Below are 15454 nucleotides of genomic sequence, written 5' to 3' on the forward strand. Positions count from 1 at the left end.
GAACAAATTGCTTGGTTCGCACACATAAGGGAAGAGTGCAGTAGGATAGGCAAACCAACCCTCTGGAGTAACCCTGAAGAAACATGTTCTGCAGTCTCACGTGCTGAACTGGTGAGAATTTATCGAACATATACATTGGAAGCCATGCATGGGAATCCGGATCTAGGCGCTCTGACAGCTGAATTCCTTACTGTAAAAGAGGAGTATAAATGAGAACCCTTCCTGGATGATATTCTACCTTACCCAGCAAGAAAACTATATCTTCAGTTTAGATTTAGTACCCTTCCTCTGCGGGCCTTCACTTACAAATGGTCTGGAACTGCCGAACGTGGGTGCCCAGCCTGTAACCATCAGGAGGAGTCAGAGCTGCATGTTTTATTTTTCTGTCCAGGCTACAAATCTGCAAGACAGTGTTGGCTTATACAGTTGTGCAGGAACATGGGGTTTGTGCACTGCCAGGAGGCACTTAGAATTCTGAAGTATCATACCTCCAAGCCCATTGTCTGTGCTGTTTCCCGTTTATTAAATTCAATGTGGCGCAGGCGTTGGGCTTTCCTAGAAAGAAAGAAAAAAAGATAATAATAACCACACCAGTTGCTAATGCATAGACTGTTTTACTGCTCATACTAAGGAGAGAGAAAAATGTGTTTTATTATTTTTATTGTTCCAGACTTTTACCCATGAAGAGGACTATTTTTAACTGAGATACTATACGTGTAATTCCTTGTATGTATCCTTTTATTTGCACTGATTCTATCAGACTCGCTGTGTACTCTTTGCTCTCTGCAATCGACCTGTTCTCTATTGGACCCATGTTGTGCTTTTCTTTTCTCGTTAGTAATGCACTTGCACTTTTCTGAGCTTACCAGCTTTGCCTATAGGCCAGTGCAGCTAAATTTCTTTTGCACGCAAAGATGTTGCACATTAACTTTTAAATGTTCGTTGGATGTGGTTTTAATCTTATATTGTCATGATTTTGATTGTACTGCATACATACTTTTATGGTCTTAACAACCAAAATAAAGGTTTTTGAACAATGCCACTAGCTTAAACGTGCGTAAATGCGAGACCTATTGCATTGCAAATGCTTGTTATTTATGGATTTTTCTTGTTATACACCGCTAAACTCAGCTCGAGAGCCATGATAAAGTGCTTTTGGCCGGAGAGAGTGTCACTGGGGCAGGGAGGTTGTTATTCACCAGTTATGGCCAATTATTAGACGTGGAAGATGAGCAGATTTAAGTTCAGTCGCTGGAATGAAAACCAACAACCTGTTTAAAAAGAAGGGCTTTCAGTCTCCTTCTGAAGTCCTACTTCTGCAAGATGGGTAAGAAGAGAGTGTGCCATAGTGATAAAAGGGGGGGGGGGGAGGTTGGCGCGTCTGTACTTTTCTGCATTTTGTATTGCACCTGAATGCCATACTTTTATCAAACTAAACTGAATTTGTCACTTTTTACCAAATTTACAAGCACATATCCATTCATTAAATATTTAGTTTTAAAACATTACTTTTCATTGATAAGGATGGTTCAGAGTCTTTAAAAATGTCTAAATTATGCAGGAATGAACACTGGAACATTTATAAGACCCTGCTGCCACCGGAGCATCCCTTTTTGATGCTCCGGTGGCGCAAAATGCAGAGCCATATTTACAAGGCCATACAAAACCAGCCTGCGTGGCTTTTAATGGCCTTGTATATATGGCCCCCTCTCATGCATTACTCTGCGTGAAAAGGCATTGCATGAGTGTTACAGTTGGTGTTCCCACGCAACACTCATGGATTCTGAAGCATTGCCAGATTTACAAGGTTTCTTAAACCTGGAAATACATCATGATTCTAGCACCTCCCCAAGGGAGGCGTTAAAGTGGCACAACAAGGAGAAATACCTTTATTTCTCCTCGTTTTTTGCTGTTTCTGAGTGTGCTGCATTGTACAGCACACATAAAAGGAGGAAAACGCCATCAATAATTGTTTTTGTGCAGGAAGGTGTTTGTTCCTGCTAAAAAACAATCATCCCTACAATGGCGCAAGGGTCACAGAATTGGCGCTAGGAAGCCAATTGTGTGCCAGCACAGAGGGAAGCAGAGGAATGCAAAGTATTATTGTAAATGCGACGTATCCCTGCACTTTCTAATGACGCAGCAAGCTAGGAGTGAAACATCTGTTTCATCTAATCTGTGGTCATACTCCACATTTTTAAAATGAAAGTTGTCTCCAATTCTCATTTTTCTATACTAAGTCAATATCCATTAATGAAAGTTTTCCCATTGTTAGCTGATCCCGTAGCTGTGGGGGTTGGGCATCAAGCATTTGTCAGCCTATACATTTCAGCACAGATTCTCACCCAATAGCACTTTTTTATCCTTAAAAAATTAATGAAATGTCTTTTCATTCCTGGCATTCCTGGCAACACCTTCCATATCAAGTATGTAAACCCTAATGTTTTGAACCTTACAGCTGCTTCAGAAGGTCCAGGATGTAGGCTCCCTCATGCTGTCCAAATAGAAATCATCTGATCATGATTTTAAGTCCATATTGTCTCCCTGTCCATTAGTCAATGACCAATCTCTATGCTATGTCCTTTGGGCTTTCTAAGCTACTAGAACAAATGTTTGAGTAAATACCGCCACCACCACACAATTAGCTTGGCTCCATTCCTACTTTTATTCCAAGATCCCAAAACTGGATCTCAAATTTCTGAATTGGGTGTGGTCCTTTTTCTGCTAGCCAAGTCATGGATTCTCCTGCCAAACACCCTTAGAAGGGAATCTGATCTTCTTATATTTAAGAAAATGTAAGATATTTTGGTTAAATGGCAAGTAATTGTCCCAGAGCACACAGCAGTCACCTCAATCCTGCTATAGATCTAAAGCAGCATGAAGCCTGTGGCTCTTTGTGCACTTTAGAATTGCTGTCTAATCTGTTACAATAAAAGATACCACATGCCACCAAAAGAGGTTACTGAGCGCTGCCTGTCTCAATGGTACAAGAACTCAGATACTCCATTACAAGCAGTAATGTCTGCTGATCTGGAGAACAGGCTGTCAAGTGGAAGCTTGGTCCACATCCACCGGAGGATTGTTGTCCATCAGAACCATAGTTGCCTCGGTCAATGCTCATCTGAGCTCGAGGGTCGCGAGGATTTTGGAGCCCCTATGGCAGCACAGATGGACGATGAATGCAAATGTTCTTTGCAGAGGTAGGAGGGTCCTTTGAGACCAGAAAAATACACTAGATTGTTCCACAAAATGGGGAGAAGGTGCCCTTCGTATTTCTCAATGATCAAAATCATTTCACTGACAACTGCTTGACTGTAATCCACTCCACCGCCCGTGTGCCAGCTTTGTATGAAGATAGCACTATTTCTTAAGACCTCTATTATCCATGTTTAATGAAGTTACATTATTTGATCAGTTTTTGTATTGAGCTCTTCTACCATTAGCATTGTACATAAGCTCTTTCAGAGTCTGTGCTCCTCTTTGAAATTTTCATTGACCAATTGTGTTTAGTTAGTAAATATTGCTTTGCCCAAAGTATTGTTGCTAAATAGGTTGTGATTCTTAGCATATTTAAAAGTCAGGAATTGCTTTTTGGGAGCACTCGATGTATGGAGCTGATATGATCTTCATATTCTCCATGTAGGTGTCCCCTTTTGCATTTTTATATATTCCTTTATTCAAGTGTATGCATTGAAACTGCAAATGCACAAATGCACTGTTTATTGTTTGTTTCGGTATAATCTGATATCTTAGTATTCTATTTATTTTCACTGGAACATACATAGGTGAAAAAGAAGTGGGTCCCCTATATTGACTGTTTATTTGAATAATACTCATCACAGTTTAAGTGGCGTATGTAAGCAGTATTATTTCATTATTAGAGGAGAGTGGAATCTTTGCTTGCAGGATAGTATAAGGTTAGGGCCGCGCAGACGAAAGCTGTAAACAACTTTACCAGTGCTTCGTTTGAGCCGGTACCCCATGGTGGCACTGTTTGTATAATTTAGAGATGAGCAGAACAGTAATTGTTATCAATTCAGTATTGTTAGACCGGTCAGCCTTAGGGTGGCTCCTCCCACCTTTTTGCTTTGGATCTCCACGTTTTTGCTGTTTCTTTTTGTTGGCCTTAGGACTCTGAGCACTTTACCACTGCTAAACAGTGCTAAAGTGCATGTGCTTCTTCCCTAAACATGCTCATGATTGGTGTATGTGTAATCATTATCATCAAATAACTTTATTCGGTTCAAATGGACCATAAAAGTAGACTGCCAAAATATCAAAGGTAAAGTACCTCTCACGGCGCGCAGGTGCGGAACCAAGGCTCGTCAGCCCAAGTCGCTCGAGAGAGCTTAAAGGCAAATACGAAATAGGTTGCACACTGCTCGTCATACCAGCAAATAGCCCCATAGAACTCTGGATAATGTAGTGGCAGCGGTGAGTACGCCTATGCACGAGTATGTCAGTATTATGCCATCCCTGGAAAAGTATAACATACAAACAAAATTAATAAAATGTACATGTCAAGTTAAAATTCAAGGTTCTAAAAGGAAAGCACCAATTTCATTTACAGTTCATACCGTTTCCTTATTAAAAATGCAATTCTAATAAAATGTAGTACTGCAGTACAGACAGCTTCTGTAGACAAGGAGCGTAAGAGGTTAAAACCCTCCTGATGGTTATGGGGCGAGTTTCTCTTAAAACTGGAATAAGGAATCGTGCCCTTGGCTCCTTGTAAAGTGTACAAAATAGAATAAAGTGCAAGGTGCTTTGTTGTGCTGAATTATTGCAAGGACAAAAGGGGTAGGGTTATTGCACCATCCAGCCTGTTTGGGAAAGGCCACTAAAAAGTGCAACGTGCAAAGCCGAAACCTAGTCAAAAGGAATTGGAACTGTACATTTGTGGTAAAAGACAAATAAAATAGTTGATATAAGTTAGTTAGTTAGTTAATACTTTATTCGAATTCAATATTCATGAAATCATAAAAGCAACATGTTCATACATGGACAAAAAGTAAACCGCAGTAAAAATTTTGTTAAACAGGACATACATAAATTACCTAAAAATTGATTAAACTTTTCCTTTTCCTTAAAATACTTTTTAAAAAGCCCAGCATTATTGACACACAATATTCATCCTGTAAAGAAACTAAAAACAATAAAGCGGAGCGACAATGTCTCCATGAACCATGTTTTTTTAAAAATGGCTTGATCCATCTTGATCTTTCCATCGAGTAAAATTTACAGAAACAAATTACGTGCAAGGTTGATATAAAAGGGACCGTTCGAAATGAGGTTGCAGCCCTGATTGCCGCCGCCAATTGTCCAACTCAACAAAATATGCATCTTTTCTGATCTGATCAATTTCATGTTTAATTCAATGCTGACAGGATCATAATAATGCCCTAGGCCTATTTTATTGAATTTTCCTTTCACATAGTTGAGCCATGGAATAGCCTCGGCATTATCCAGAGTCATACAATCTTTGATAATTTTCCTTGTTAGCTCTTCCGATAGCCAGACTTTAGGATCAGTAGGGCGATGTTAATTTGATCCGCAATAAAATCCATCCCTACCTCAGAGTGGCAAAACGCCGTGGAGGCACTTTTTGGGATCATCAACAATCTTTTTATAAACTTGTTTCCTAGCGTTTGTAATTGTGTGCTTTTGTGATATCCCCATACTCCTGCCCCATAGGTAGCGACAGACAAGCATTTTGATTTGTATAAAGTAATTAATTCCGCTACCGGCTTGTGGCCCAACTTACATGCGAAGCGGAAAAGACCTTCCACTGCACGGCTAGTGTTCTGCACCCTTGATGTAATAAGATGGTCCCAGTTCAGCTTATTTTTAAAAACAATCCCCAAGTAAGTAAAATTGGAGACCTTGTCAATTATCTTGCCCTTTACATTACATTTTCTTGATTTAGTTTGACTTGGGCCACAGACCATAATGTAGGGTTTAGTAAAATTAACTTTTAGGTCCAAAGCTAATATAACATCAGTAAAAACGTTCAGGGACTTCTGTAAACTATTTGCAGTTAGAGACATTAAAACCGCGTCGTCCGCATATGACAGCAAAGGGACCGGTTTGCCTTCAATTCTTGGGAAGTCTAATTCCTGATCTATTAGGGCTGATTCTAGGCCATTTGTGTACAAGAGGAAGAGAAAGGGGGCCAAAATGCATCCCTGACGAACTCCCTCTGTAGAAACAATGGGCCCGGTCCTCTCTCCCCAGGGCCAAATTGTATGGCTACCATATTGGATGCGTGCAACCTATGCAGGAGAGTGACGAGTGGTTCCTTAAAACCCACTTCCCCGATCATAGACCACAGTTTCCCCCTGTTGACCGTGTCAGAAGCACTGGACAAGTCCATGAAGGCAAGGTGGATTGACCCCTTCCTTGCCTTCATGTACTTGCCCATGATCAATGCCAAATTGAGGCAGTGTTCATTTGCCCCCATGCCTCTTCTAAAACCATATTGAGTTTGCGACATTAGCCCAGATGAATCTGCCCAGGTCTCAAGGCGCACTAAAATGACCCTCCCCAGTACCTTAACCGTGGCGTCAATTAAAGAAATGGGCCTATAACAGGCCGGGTCTTCCTTGTTTCCTTTTTTGTACACAGGTACCACTATGGAGAGCAAGAGAAAGTGAAATCAGTTGCACTCTCCCACTACCGAACATTTCAATCACACAGGCAACTGATTAAACAATGTTTTGACATTGCGGTCACCGGCGGCAGACATAGCAGCAGGACTGAGGTATTTCTGAGGTGCCTGCTCTTTGATGAATGTGTGACTACAAGACGGCACCATCCCGCACAGAACGCATGGCCCTTGAAGAGACACCCTAGAGGAAAACCCTCTGGAAAAAGAAAACAAGATGGAAAGACAGGTGAGAGCATTAGGCCTCACACGTTTGCATGGAGTGCGTGCAATAAGACAGGCAGGGACATTGACGAGACAGCCCCGATGAAGGCCCAAGACCCGGTTGGGCTAATGGCGCGGGCCAAAACATGTTGGCAGTAAAACAAGGGTACAATTGAACAATTGTTTTTCAATAGAACCCTCAATATTCATGGTTATATATATTTATACCCCAGGTATCTACTCTATAAAACTTTGGGTATACCGCAAGGAACTTTTAACATATCACTCTTCTGGGTCCCTGCATATCCAGTTTTGCTTTATCTAATAACTCCTATTTCCCGCTAGGGTTAATTCCACCTTGGTAGTATCATCTTACCAGGGTGTGGTTAAGCGCCAATGATAAAGCATGTCACGATAAGTGAGTGAGGAGTCTACTCCAAAATCTTTGGATACTCCATCAGAAGCAAGCCGAGTACACTTGACATCCTGTTATGAAGAGGGAACTGGATAAAGTTCCAAGAAACCCTTGTTTAATCAGTTGCCTGTGTGATTGAAACGCGATTGGTGTATACCTGATTGACCTATTTAATTTACATGTAAGTCCCTTGTGAAGTGGTACCCCACATACCCAGGGCCAGTTAGTTAAATCTACTAGTAGGCTTGCAGCACTAATTGTGCCACGCACACAAATAGCCTTTCAAACCTGTTTCAGGCCTGACATTGCAGGACCTGTATGTGCAGTTTACTGCTACTTTGACATGGCATTTAAAATCTAATTGTCAAGCCTTAAACTCCCCTTTTATTACATATAAGTCATCCCTAAGGTAGGCCCTAGGTAGCCCTAAGGGCAGGGTGCTATGTAAGTAAAAGGTAGGCCATGCACCTTTATGTTTTGCATGCCCTGTAAGTGACAAACCGCCTATTTCGTTTTTCACTACTGTGAGGCCTACCCCTCTCATAGGGTTGCATTGGTTATTCCTTAATAATCCTTTAAGATGTAATTCATGATCAGAGAATAGTAGCTTTTTGATGTTGCATAAGTTGTAAATGGTATTGATAAATCGTACTTACTGGTGAGGCTGGTTTTGTGCATTCCCTCCAGTTAGCCACAACACAGGACATTCAACAGCATCTTCATTCATCTGCATACTGATGGGTCATCTTGGGCAGGAGGAAGGCGAGAAGATAACACTGCCTTCCCTCAAAGGGCTGATTCACCCCCACCTCCCCCCATAGCCATGATGGCAGACAGGACTGGGCTGAAAGGAGACGTCTGCACTTCAGAGAGTTGTTTTGAAGTCACCCCCACATCAAAGGTACTTTTGGGTAGAAGTACTGGGTCTCTGACCCATCTAATCAGACACTTTTTGGACATATCTGCCCATTGTCACAAGGAATTGATTTGCTGCCAAGAGGGCCTGCCATTCTACTAACTGCTCTACTGTGTTGACCTGCTACTTGTTGAGCTGCAGGCAGGACTGCCACTTTGCGGCCTGCCTTGCTGTGCTGGCCTGCGGCCTGTTACTCTTGCACTGTGTGGAACTAAGAGTGTTATCCAAGGGCATGTTGACTTGCCCCCTGTTCCTAGAAGTCTCGGGCCATAAAAGACTTCCATTGCATCTTCTGGGCTGCCGTGTCTGCCTTTCCAATGAAGACTACTGTGTTTGCTGCGGTATTTTACACCCGCACGTGACTGCGATGTATGCTGACTGTGAACGACGTATCTCAATGGGGATTGCTGTGCTTGCCACTGTATTTTACACCCGCACATGTCTACATTGTGTGCCGACTGAGAATGTTGTATCTCAACGAGGATTACCCTGGGTGCTGCTGTATTCAACATCCGCACATGTCTGCGCTGTGTGCCGACTGAGCCCGCCGAGTCTGGCCCGCCTGAAGGAGGTCACTGCAGCTGCTGACTTCACCACAGAGGCGCAGCTCGCAGGCAGCCCAATATGGCTCACGCCCCCTCCCTTACATTTCAGAAAGGAGAGGCTGATGGCAGCACAAAAGGTTTTGTGAACTACGGACTGCTGGGCTTACTTTGGAACCCCGGTCTCGAATGGCTGGCCACAAGCTTATCCGTCACTAAGTGTTAAGGCACTACTTGATTATTGTTTTACTGCTTAGATCCTTACTCCCTATCAAGACTGTAACCATCAGAAGAGGAGCACAAGGGCTCTTCCAATGATGTGATTATCTGCTAGTTTTATATATGCAGAGCTTCAAAAGTATGCATGTGACTTTGGTCGTTTTAGTCTTAATTGGTTCAGAATATACTAATCTAGTTTTCTGTGGAGTCTTTTTGTGGTGTATTTAGTGTGTTACTGAGTGTGCGTGTGTGTTGCACAAATACTTTATACATTGCCTTGCTTGATATGCCTGCCTACTCGGCACCAAGCTGCCAGAGGGTGAGCATTGGATATCCTAATGCTGACTAGAGTGGTGGGTTCTGCATGGCTTGGCTTAGCCAACCAGACACCCCATTTCTAACAAGGATACATTAAAAAATAACTAATACCTGCTGCCCAAGCAATCTCTATGGCTTTGGAGGCCTGGAGTAGTCTGAATGGTCACACTTGTGGCAGTATGATGGTTGGTACTTGTGTTGGTGCTGCCATTGGCGACGCTGGCAGTGGCAATGGGTGGAGGTAGCTGCTGGCCTCCTGACTGGAGCTCTGGCACTTATTGTACAAAGTAAGCACTAACCATTTGCTGTCTGAAGGCTAAAGGAAAGCACATAGAGCCTCCAAAAGGCCTAACCGGCTGCCCTGGAACAGCATTGCTGGTGAGCGCAGAGGAATAACTCACAGCTGTCTTCCTATGAAACAGTACTTCTGCTGTTCCATTCAGGTATGCGGGTGAGAACAAGGCCATCTCAGAAACTCTTATTGGCTCCCTTCCTTCTGGTGGTAATATTAACTTAGTTAGAGAAAGGAAGGGAGGGGTAGAAAAGTTACTGTTATTATGTTGCAATATGTCATACTGGTTTGTTTGCAAATATTGTAACTAACTTTTGTCTTTGTAGTAAACACTAGTCATATTATATGCACACCTTTTATTAACATCATCAAAGTATATTCCTGTTGTAAATTCTTGAGTGTGTCTATTCATGGTGAAAGGTGGTTTGAAGCCAATAAATAACAGCGACTTCTGTGAGTAACTCGAGACTTATTGTTGCTAAATATATACCTTCCTCATGTGATGTTCAATGGGTTATGTGGGTTACAGTCCACTGGGTTCTCTGTCTCATGTTGGTATGTTGACTACATTTGTGCTTTAGAGGGTTTAAAGAGTCCATAACTTGTGCAAGATTCTGGAGAAGTTCCAGAAAGATTTAGGATTTCAGATCCATGTTCCAAACGATTTAGACATTTTTTGATTTTGCTAGGTTTTACTGAGGTGGTTTATCCATCGCAGTTATACAACCAGGTAAGGTATTACGGAAGGCGCCCAGATATAAAAGAGCATGCTAGGGTACGCTTCATCAATATATGGATTCTTGACTCTGATGTCTCATTCCTGAGCAATTAGAAGCACTGGTTATCATTTAGACTCCACGAAATAGCTGAAGGAAGCTGGTTTTTGCTTCCCTTGTAAGCTTAGCAGCAAGATGTCATAATTCAGTATGTAATGTGCTTCATTAGTTATTAATTACCTGGCATAACAAACACCTTCAGTGTTGAATCCCAGGCTGCAGAGTGGCTCAATATGGACCAATGTATAATTCAGAAAAATCGCCAACGTCAGATGCACCTTAGTGTCTGATGCTAAAGAAATCCATGAGTAAAATCATGTGTTATAAATATTTATCTATTTACTTTCTCTCTAGGATGTGCAGATCATCTTGAGCAGGTATGTTCTTTTCCCATGGACAACCAAGTCTCAATTTTGTCAATTACATGAATTCTTATTTTCACTTAGATTATGGTACAAGTTTTTTTATAACTCATAACATTCACTAAAAGTAGTATTTTCGTGGTATTGCTACATTACAATAGTGTTAACTTGTGTATGAATTTTAAATGGCAGGTTAAGTAGTCTTGTTTTAAGAAGGTCGCTGAACTAAGCATGATTTGAGCAACAATAATGATTTGCTTACAGTGTGCTTCTAAGATAAGGTGTCTGGTGAATCACGTAGCAGCCTGACGTTCACAAACAACAATATCAAACACCTGTGACCAGGTTAGTCATATGTGAAAGCAGTAAGGGTGTCCACTTATCCTGTAAATGATGCATGATGTTACATGTTGTACACTTTTCCACAGGGTGCCAGTGTAACTGAGTGTTGGTAAACTGAGTCCCCACAGTGTGGTTGAAGTGAGGACATGGGCAGCAGCATTTTGTAGCGGCTCAGTTTCTTTTTCAAGTGCCAGAAAGCCCCTGTAGATGCATCTGGTTAATCCTATCTAGACCAAAATGACAAGAGAGAGAACATGTTGTAAATACTCCAAGTGTAGGAAAAGTAGTCTTAGTGCTTAATGATGATTAACCCAGCCTTTTTCAGAAATGGGGTAAGCAGCAAAGTCCGCAAAGATTGCTTTCTGCCATCACTGATCCCAGTGAAGAAATGCTGGAATGTATCCACTATGAAAACCTTACATTTAAAAGGATTTCACTTCCACAACCACCTGCCCAGGACTGAGGCAGCCTCCAAATTTATACCTGGTGTTGGCAAGTGTCTCAACTTTATTCCATTCCAAATAGCTAATGAGTTCTTGTGCAGATCCCTGCCCCATCTTGACTGCTGGGAGCTTTCTTAGTCTTACATTTTTATAACATGAAGACTGTATGTAGATCCTAATTCCTGAGAGATCCTCCACTCCTCTATCTAAACCCGTAGCACAGATTCGTATTCTACCATCGTTGGAGATCTCTCATGCCTCTCATGAATCGTTGCCTGGAGAAGGACATAGGTTTGGGTTCTAAGAGATCCTTATTAATGGCAATCCCTCTCTGGATAGTAATTTTCACTGTACATCTTTCCTTTGCCGCTCTGGTCTCTTTCAGGATGGGGCACAAGCTCAATGCTGGCAGTATTAGACCTGCGTCTGTATAAGCGATGGGATCCTGGTAGTCAGTCACTATGAAATGAGCATTCCCCAGTGCAACTACTGCATGAGGATCTAATATGGACACACAATGTTGTGACACCTGGCCTGGTTTCTCTTACTAGTGTCTCCTGCTTGATTCTCACCTGTATAAAGTCTTTTATTTCTCAATTATCTACAGGCGATGTTTCCTGTAGTATGTGCCTTGCAGTCATTCATCACTGAATGACTCTTACCTCTCTGACACTAACACTGTCGAAACAGAGGTAGGGTACTTCCTTTACCATTACACCCCTGGTAAGGTAGCTTATCCACAGCTTCTAAAGTGCTCCATATTTCCACAGGTGGTGAACTTCATCAGACAGGGACATCCCATGAGAACCCCGATGGGCTTTTAGACTGTTTTGCAAGTAGATGGACAGAACTCTCCTGGCTCTTGTCTTCTGATTTGGGAAGAGTAAAAAGAATGAAGGTCTTGGCACTGTGTAGATAGCTGTGCCATCTGCCTGACATTTGGTTAGTATTTTCATCTTGAGAAAAATCCATGTATGTATGACCACTGGATATGTTCAACGTATTATATTGCTTCAGTCTCAGAATACCAGGTTGTGGTGGGCAGGAGTGCACCAGAGATGTATCCAATTTACAGCCTTGTGTTTCCTTACAAGGCTATGGGGAGAATGAATGATTAGTATTGTCTGGATGTCACACCCTAGAATGCACATATAGGTGCATTTAGATCCTGCAGTGTCCTACATCCTAGATAAAAGTATACTTTGAGAGTGAGTCATGTGGAGGTTAGGGTCACTTACAATATTGTTCCTAATCAACAGGTGTGATAAAGTGAAGACTCAGAATCCTCAGCAGGAGCAGACTTCTCACAGCATTGTCCAATATGCCTCATCGCAGGATAAGCGGCTGAAATTAATAGGTAAATAAATGTCTAACATCGAGACAAGTCATATCTAAGTGGGAATTATTTAAGTTGCAGGATTGGGTGCATGGCCAGGGCTGATTTGTGCACTGGAAGCCAGTAGAGCTCCCTGGAATGCAGTGCGAGATATGTGGGGCTTGGAAGGTTTAGTGTGATTATGGCTGCAGACTTCTGGATAATTTGGATTTATCTGGTGAGTTGTTTGCTGATCCAGGCATGGCGGGCATTCCTGTAGGCCAGCTTTCTTGTGACTAGGGCGTAAGTGATTGATTTTCAGGTGCTGGCAGCCTGCCATTGGAAGACTTTCATAAGCCTCTTCAGGGTGTGGAAGCAGGAGGCGGTGATCACATTGATTTGGGTGGTCATATTGAGGGCGTTGTCGATGACAATGCTGAGGTTCTTAATGCGGGGGTGGAAGTGGATCCCAATTCAGCTGACCACCTGGTAGACTACCAAGATGATGAGTTATTTCTGAAGATCACAACTTCTGTCTTGGCGGTGTTGGGTTTGAGACAGTTGTTTTTCATCCAGTCTGCAATCTTGATCATGCAGGCGGCAAACTTGATCTGAGTGTTGTTCGACAGGGAGAGTATGTTGAGTGTTGTAAGCCTAGGAGAGAACGTTGATGGCACGGGAACAGATGATGCTTGTGAGTGTGGTCATGTAAGTGTTGAAGAGAGTCGGGCTGAATGAGGAACCTTGTACTACTCTACAGAGAAGGTTGTGGGTATCTGATGAGTAAGGGGGTAGGATACTGTATCGAAAGCTGTGTCTTCTCTGTCCTGGATCGTGCGCAAGCCTCTTTAGTGGCAAGGAGATCTGTTTCTATGCTGTGGTTTGACCTGAAGTCAGTGACTTGAGGAGTTGGTGGTCATTGAGTTGGTTGGTGGGACATTTGTTGCAGATTTTCTCCAGGATTTTGGCTGAGTACGATAACATGGAAATGGGCCTGTAATTAACTAGTGTTGTGGGAGTCATTCTGTATCAGGGTGAGAGTTGTTTGTGATGGGATGTAGTCCTTGAGTGAAGTTGTGGTTGAGGCAAGGGTCCAATAGGGTTCTAAAGCAGATGGACTGCATGGCTGTTTTGTCCATGTTGATGACAGGCCATGTGGCCATCGTGGTGTTCTTCAGCATGATCGGGAGATGTGATGCGATAGGTCGGTTAGAGGTTGTACATGCTGGTTATCTTGCAGCAGAAAAATTGTGAGAGCCTGTTGCATTGGTCCTGTAAGGGGGTTGCTGTTAGAGGTGGCTGCTGGTGAGGTGAAATATTTCACAATAGCGAAGATTGCTGCTGTTGGAGCTGGCGTTGATGCAGTTTTCAAAGCACTACAAATTTGGTCGCCCATATCTACTGGCAGTAGCTTCTCAGGGTAGATTTGAGGGTGATTGAGTCCACATTGCCTTGGCTCAATCTCCACCTGCAGTCAAGTTGTTTGCAGTGGTGCTTTATCATCCTTAATCCTTCTGTGTACCAACTAGCTTGTGGTCTGGATCCTTGTGACTTTGCTGAGCTTGAGGGGAGCTACGGTGTCAGTGCAGGTGGTAATCCATTTGTTGAAGGTAGTGATGGCACTAGGTAGGCTGTTGTGTTCAGTCTGAAGCTCTTGGAGTTTGGTCATCCAGTCTTCCTCTGTAATGCTGTTTCAGTCTCTGTGCTGGCCTTGTTGTAGTGGCTCTGTGATGGTGTGAGCCAGGAGTGGTGAATTTAATGAGAGCGTGGTGAGTTCAGGTTATAGCCATTAGCTTATCAACAGAAATGTTGTTGAATGTGGTGAATATCGGGGCCAGAAGGTTTCCAGTGGAGTGTGTGGGTCCTTTTACTCACTGGGTGAGTCCAAGGTTTCCTAGATCATCGGGTAAGGCATTAGCATTTGGGTCAGCGAGGGATTCCAGGTAAAAGTTCAGGTCTCCAAGAAGGAGGACGTTGCTATCGTCGGGGATGAGTGATCCGACAAAGTCTGTGATGGTGTTTGCAAAGTTGGTGCGGAGATATGGTGGTCTTAAGATGAGGGTGCCACTCATGGTAAAGTTGTCTGTTATGTGGAGTTTGAAGGACAGGTGTTACATGCTGTTGAAAAGGAGATGGCGCAACAGAAGGGATCCCTGCTGATTATTATGACAATTTTACAGCCTAGGCAGCCCCCATGACCCATCCTCCTCTTGTTGCTGATGGAATTGATGCATTGTGAGTAATCAGTTTTTCCCCACACCGTACTTTAGGAGGCTGAAGATTATATAATTCTGACTATATTAAAATTCGTTTGAAACTGATTTTTATATGAATATGAAGTCTTATGACTTTTGCAAACATCGTTTTTGTTAACTGTTTTGTATCCACACATTTTAAATGGCATAAAATCCTACTTTTTAGTAATGCAATAGTTTATGAAGTGAACTACTCCTAACCAATTCTCAAACCAGAAATTACAGACAAATGTAAAATAGCATGGTTGAAAGTTGTGTGAAGAATCAGGGAGACTCTACGCAATAAGAAATATAATAAAATATAACTATTTAACATATTGATATGAACTCATACTACAACAATGGTAATGTCTCATTATTTTATGTGTTTTCAGATTACAATTAATGGATG

The 15454-nt window shown here is 42.4% G+C and overlaps 1 long non-coding RNA gene across 2 annotated transcripts in view; it reads left to right on the forward strand.

Annotated features, from left to right (window-relative positions):
• The window catches only part of LOC146869255 (uncharacterized), a 53617-nt gene that overhangs the window by 25563 nt on the left and 12600 nt on the right, over positions 1-15454 (forward strand). Inside the window, exons 2-3 of one of the 2 annotated variants that reach the window (XR_014981363.1) lie at positions 10701-10723; positions 12753-12814. This is a non-coding gene — a long non-coding RNA (uncharacterized LOC146869255). Of the gene's footprint in view, positions 1-9425; positions 10724-12752; positions 12851-15454 lie in introns of those variants that run through there. The other variant, XR_014981362.1, reaches the window with a different exon arrangement.

This window comes from Triturus cristatus, chromosome 1_1, assembly GCF_964204655.1.
Source record: "Triturus cristatus chromosome 1_1, aTriCri1.1, whole genome shotgun sequence".
Taxonomy (NCBI): domain Eukaryota; kingdom Metazoa; phylum Chordata; class Amphibia; order Caudata; family Salamandridae; genus Triturus; species Triturus cristatus.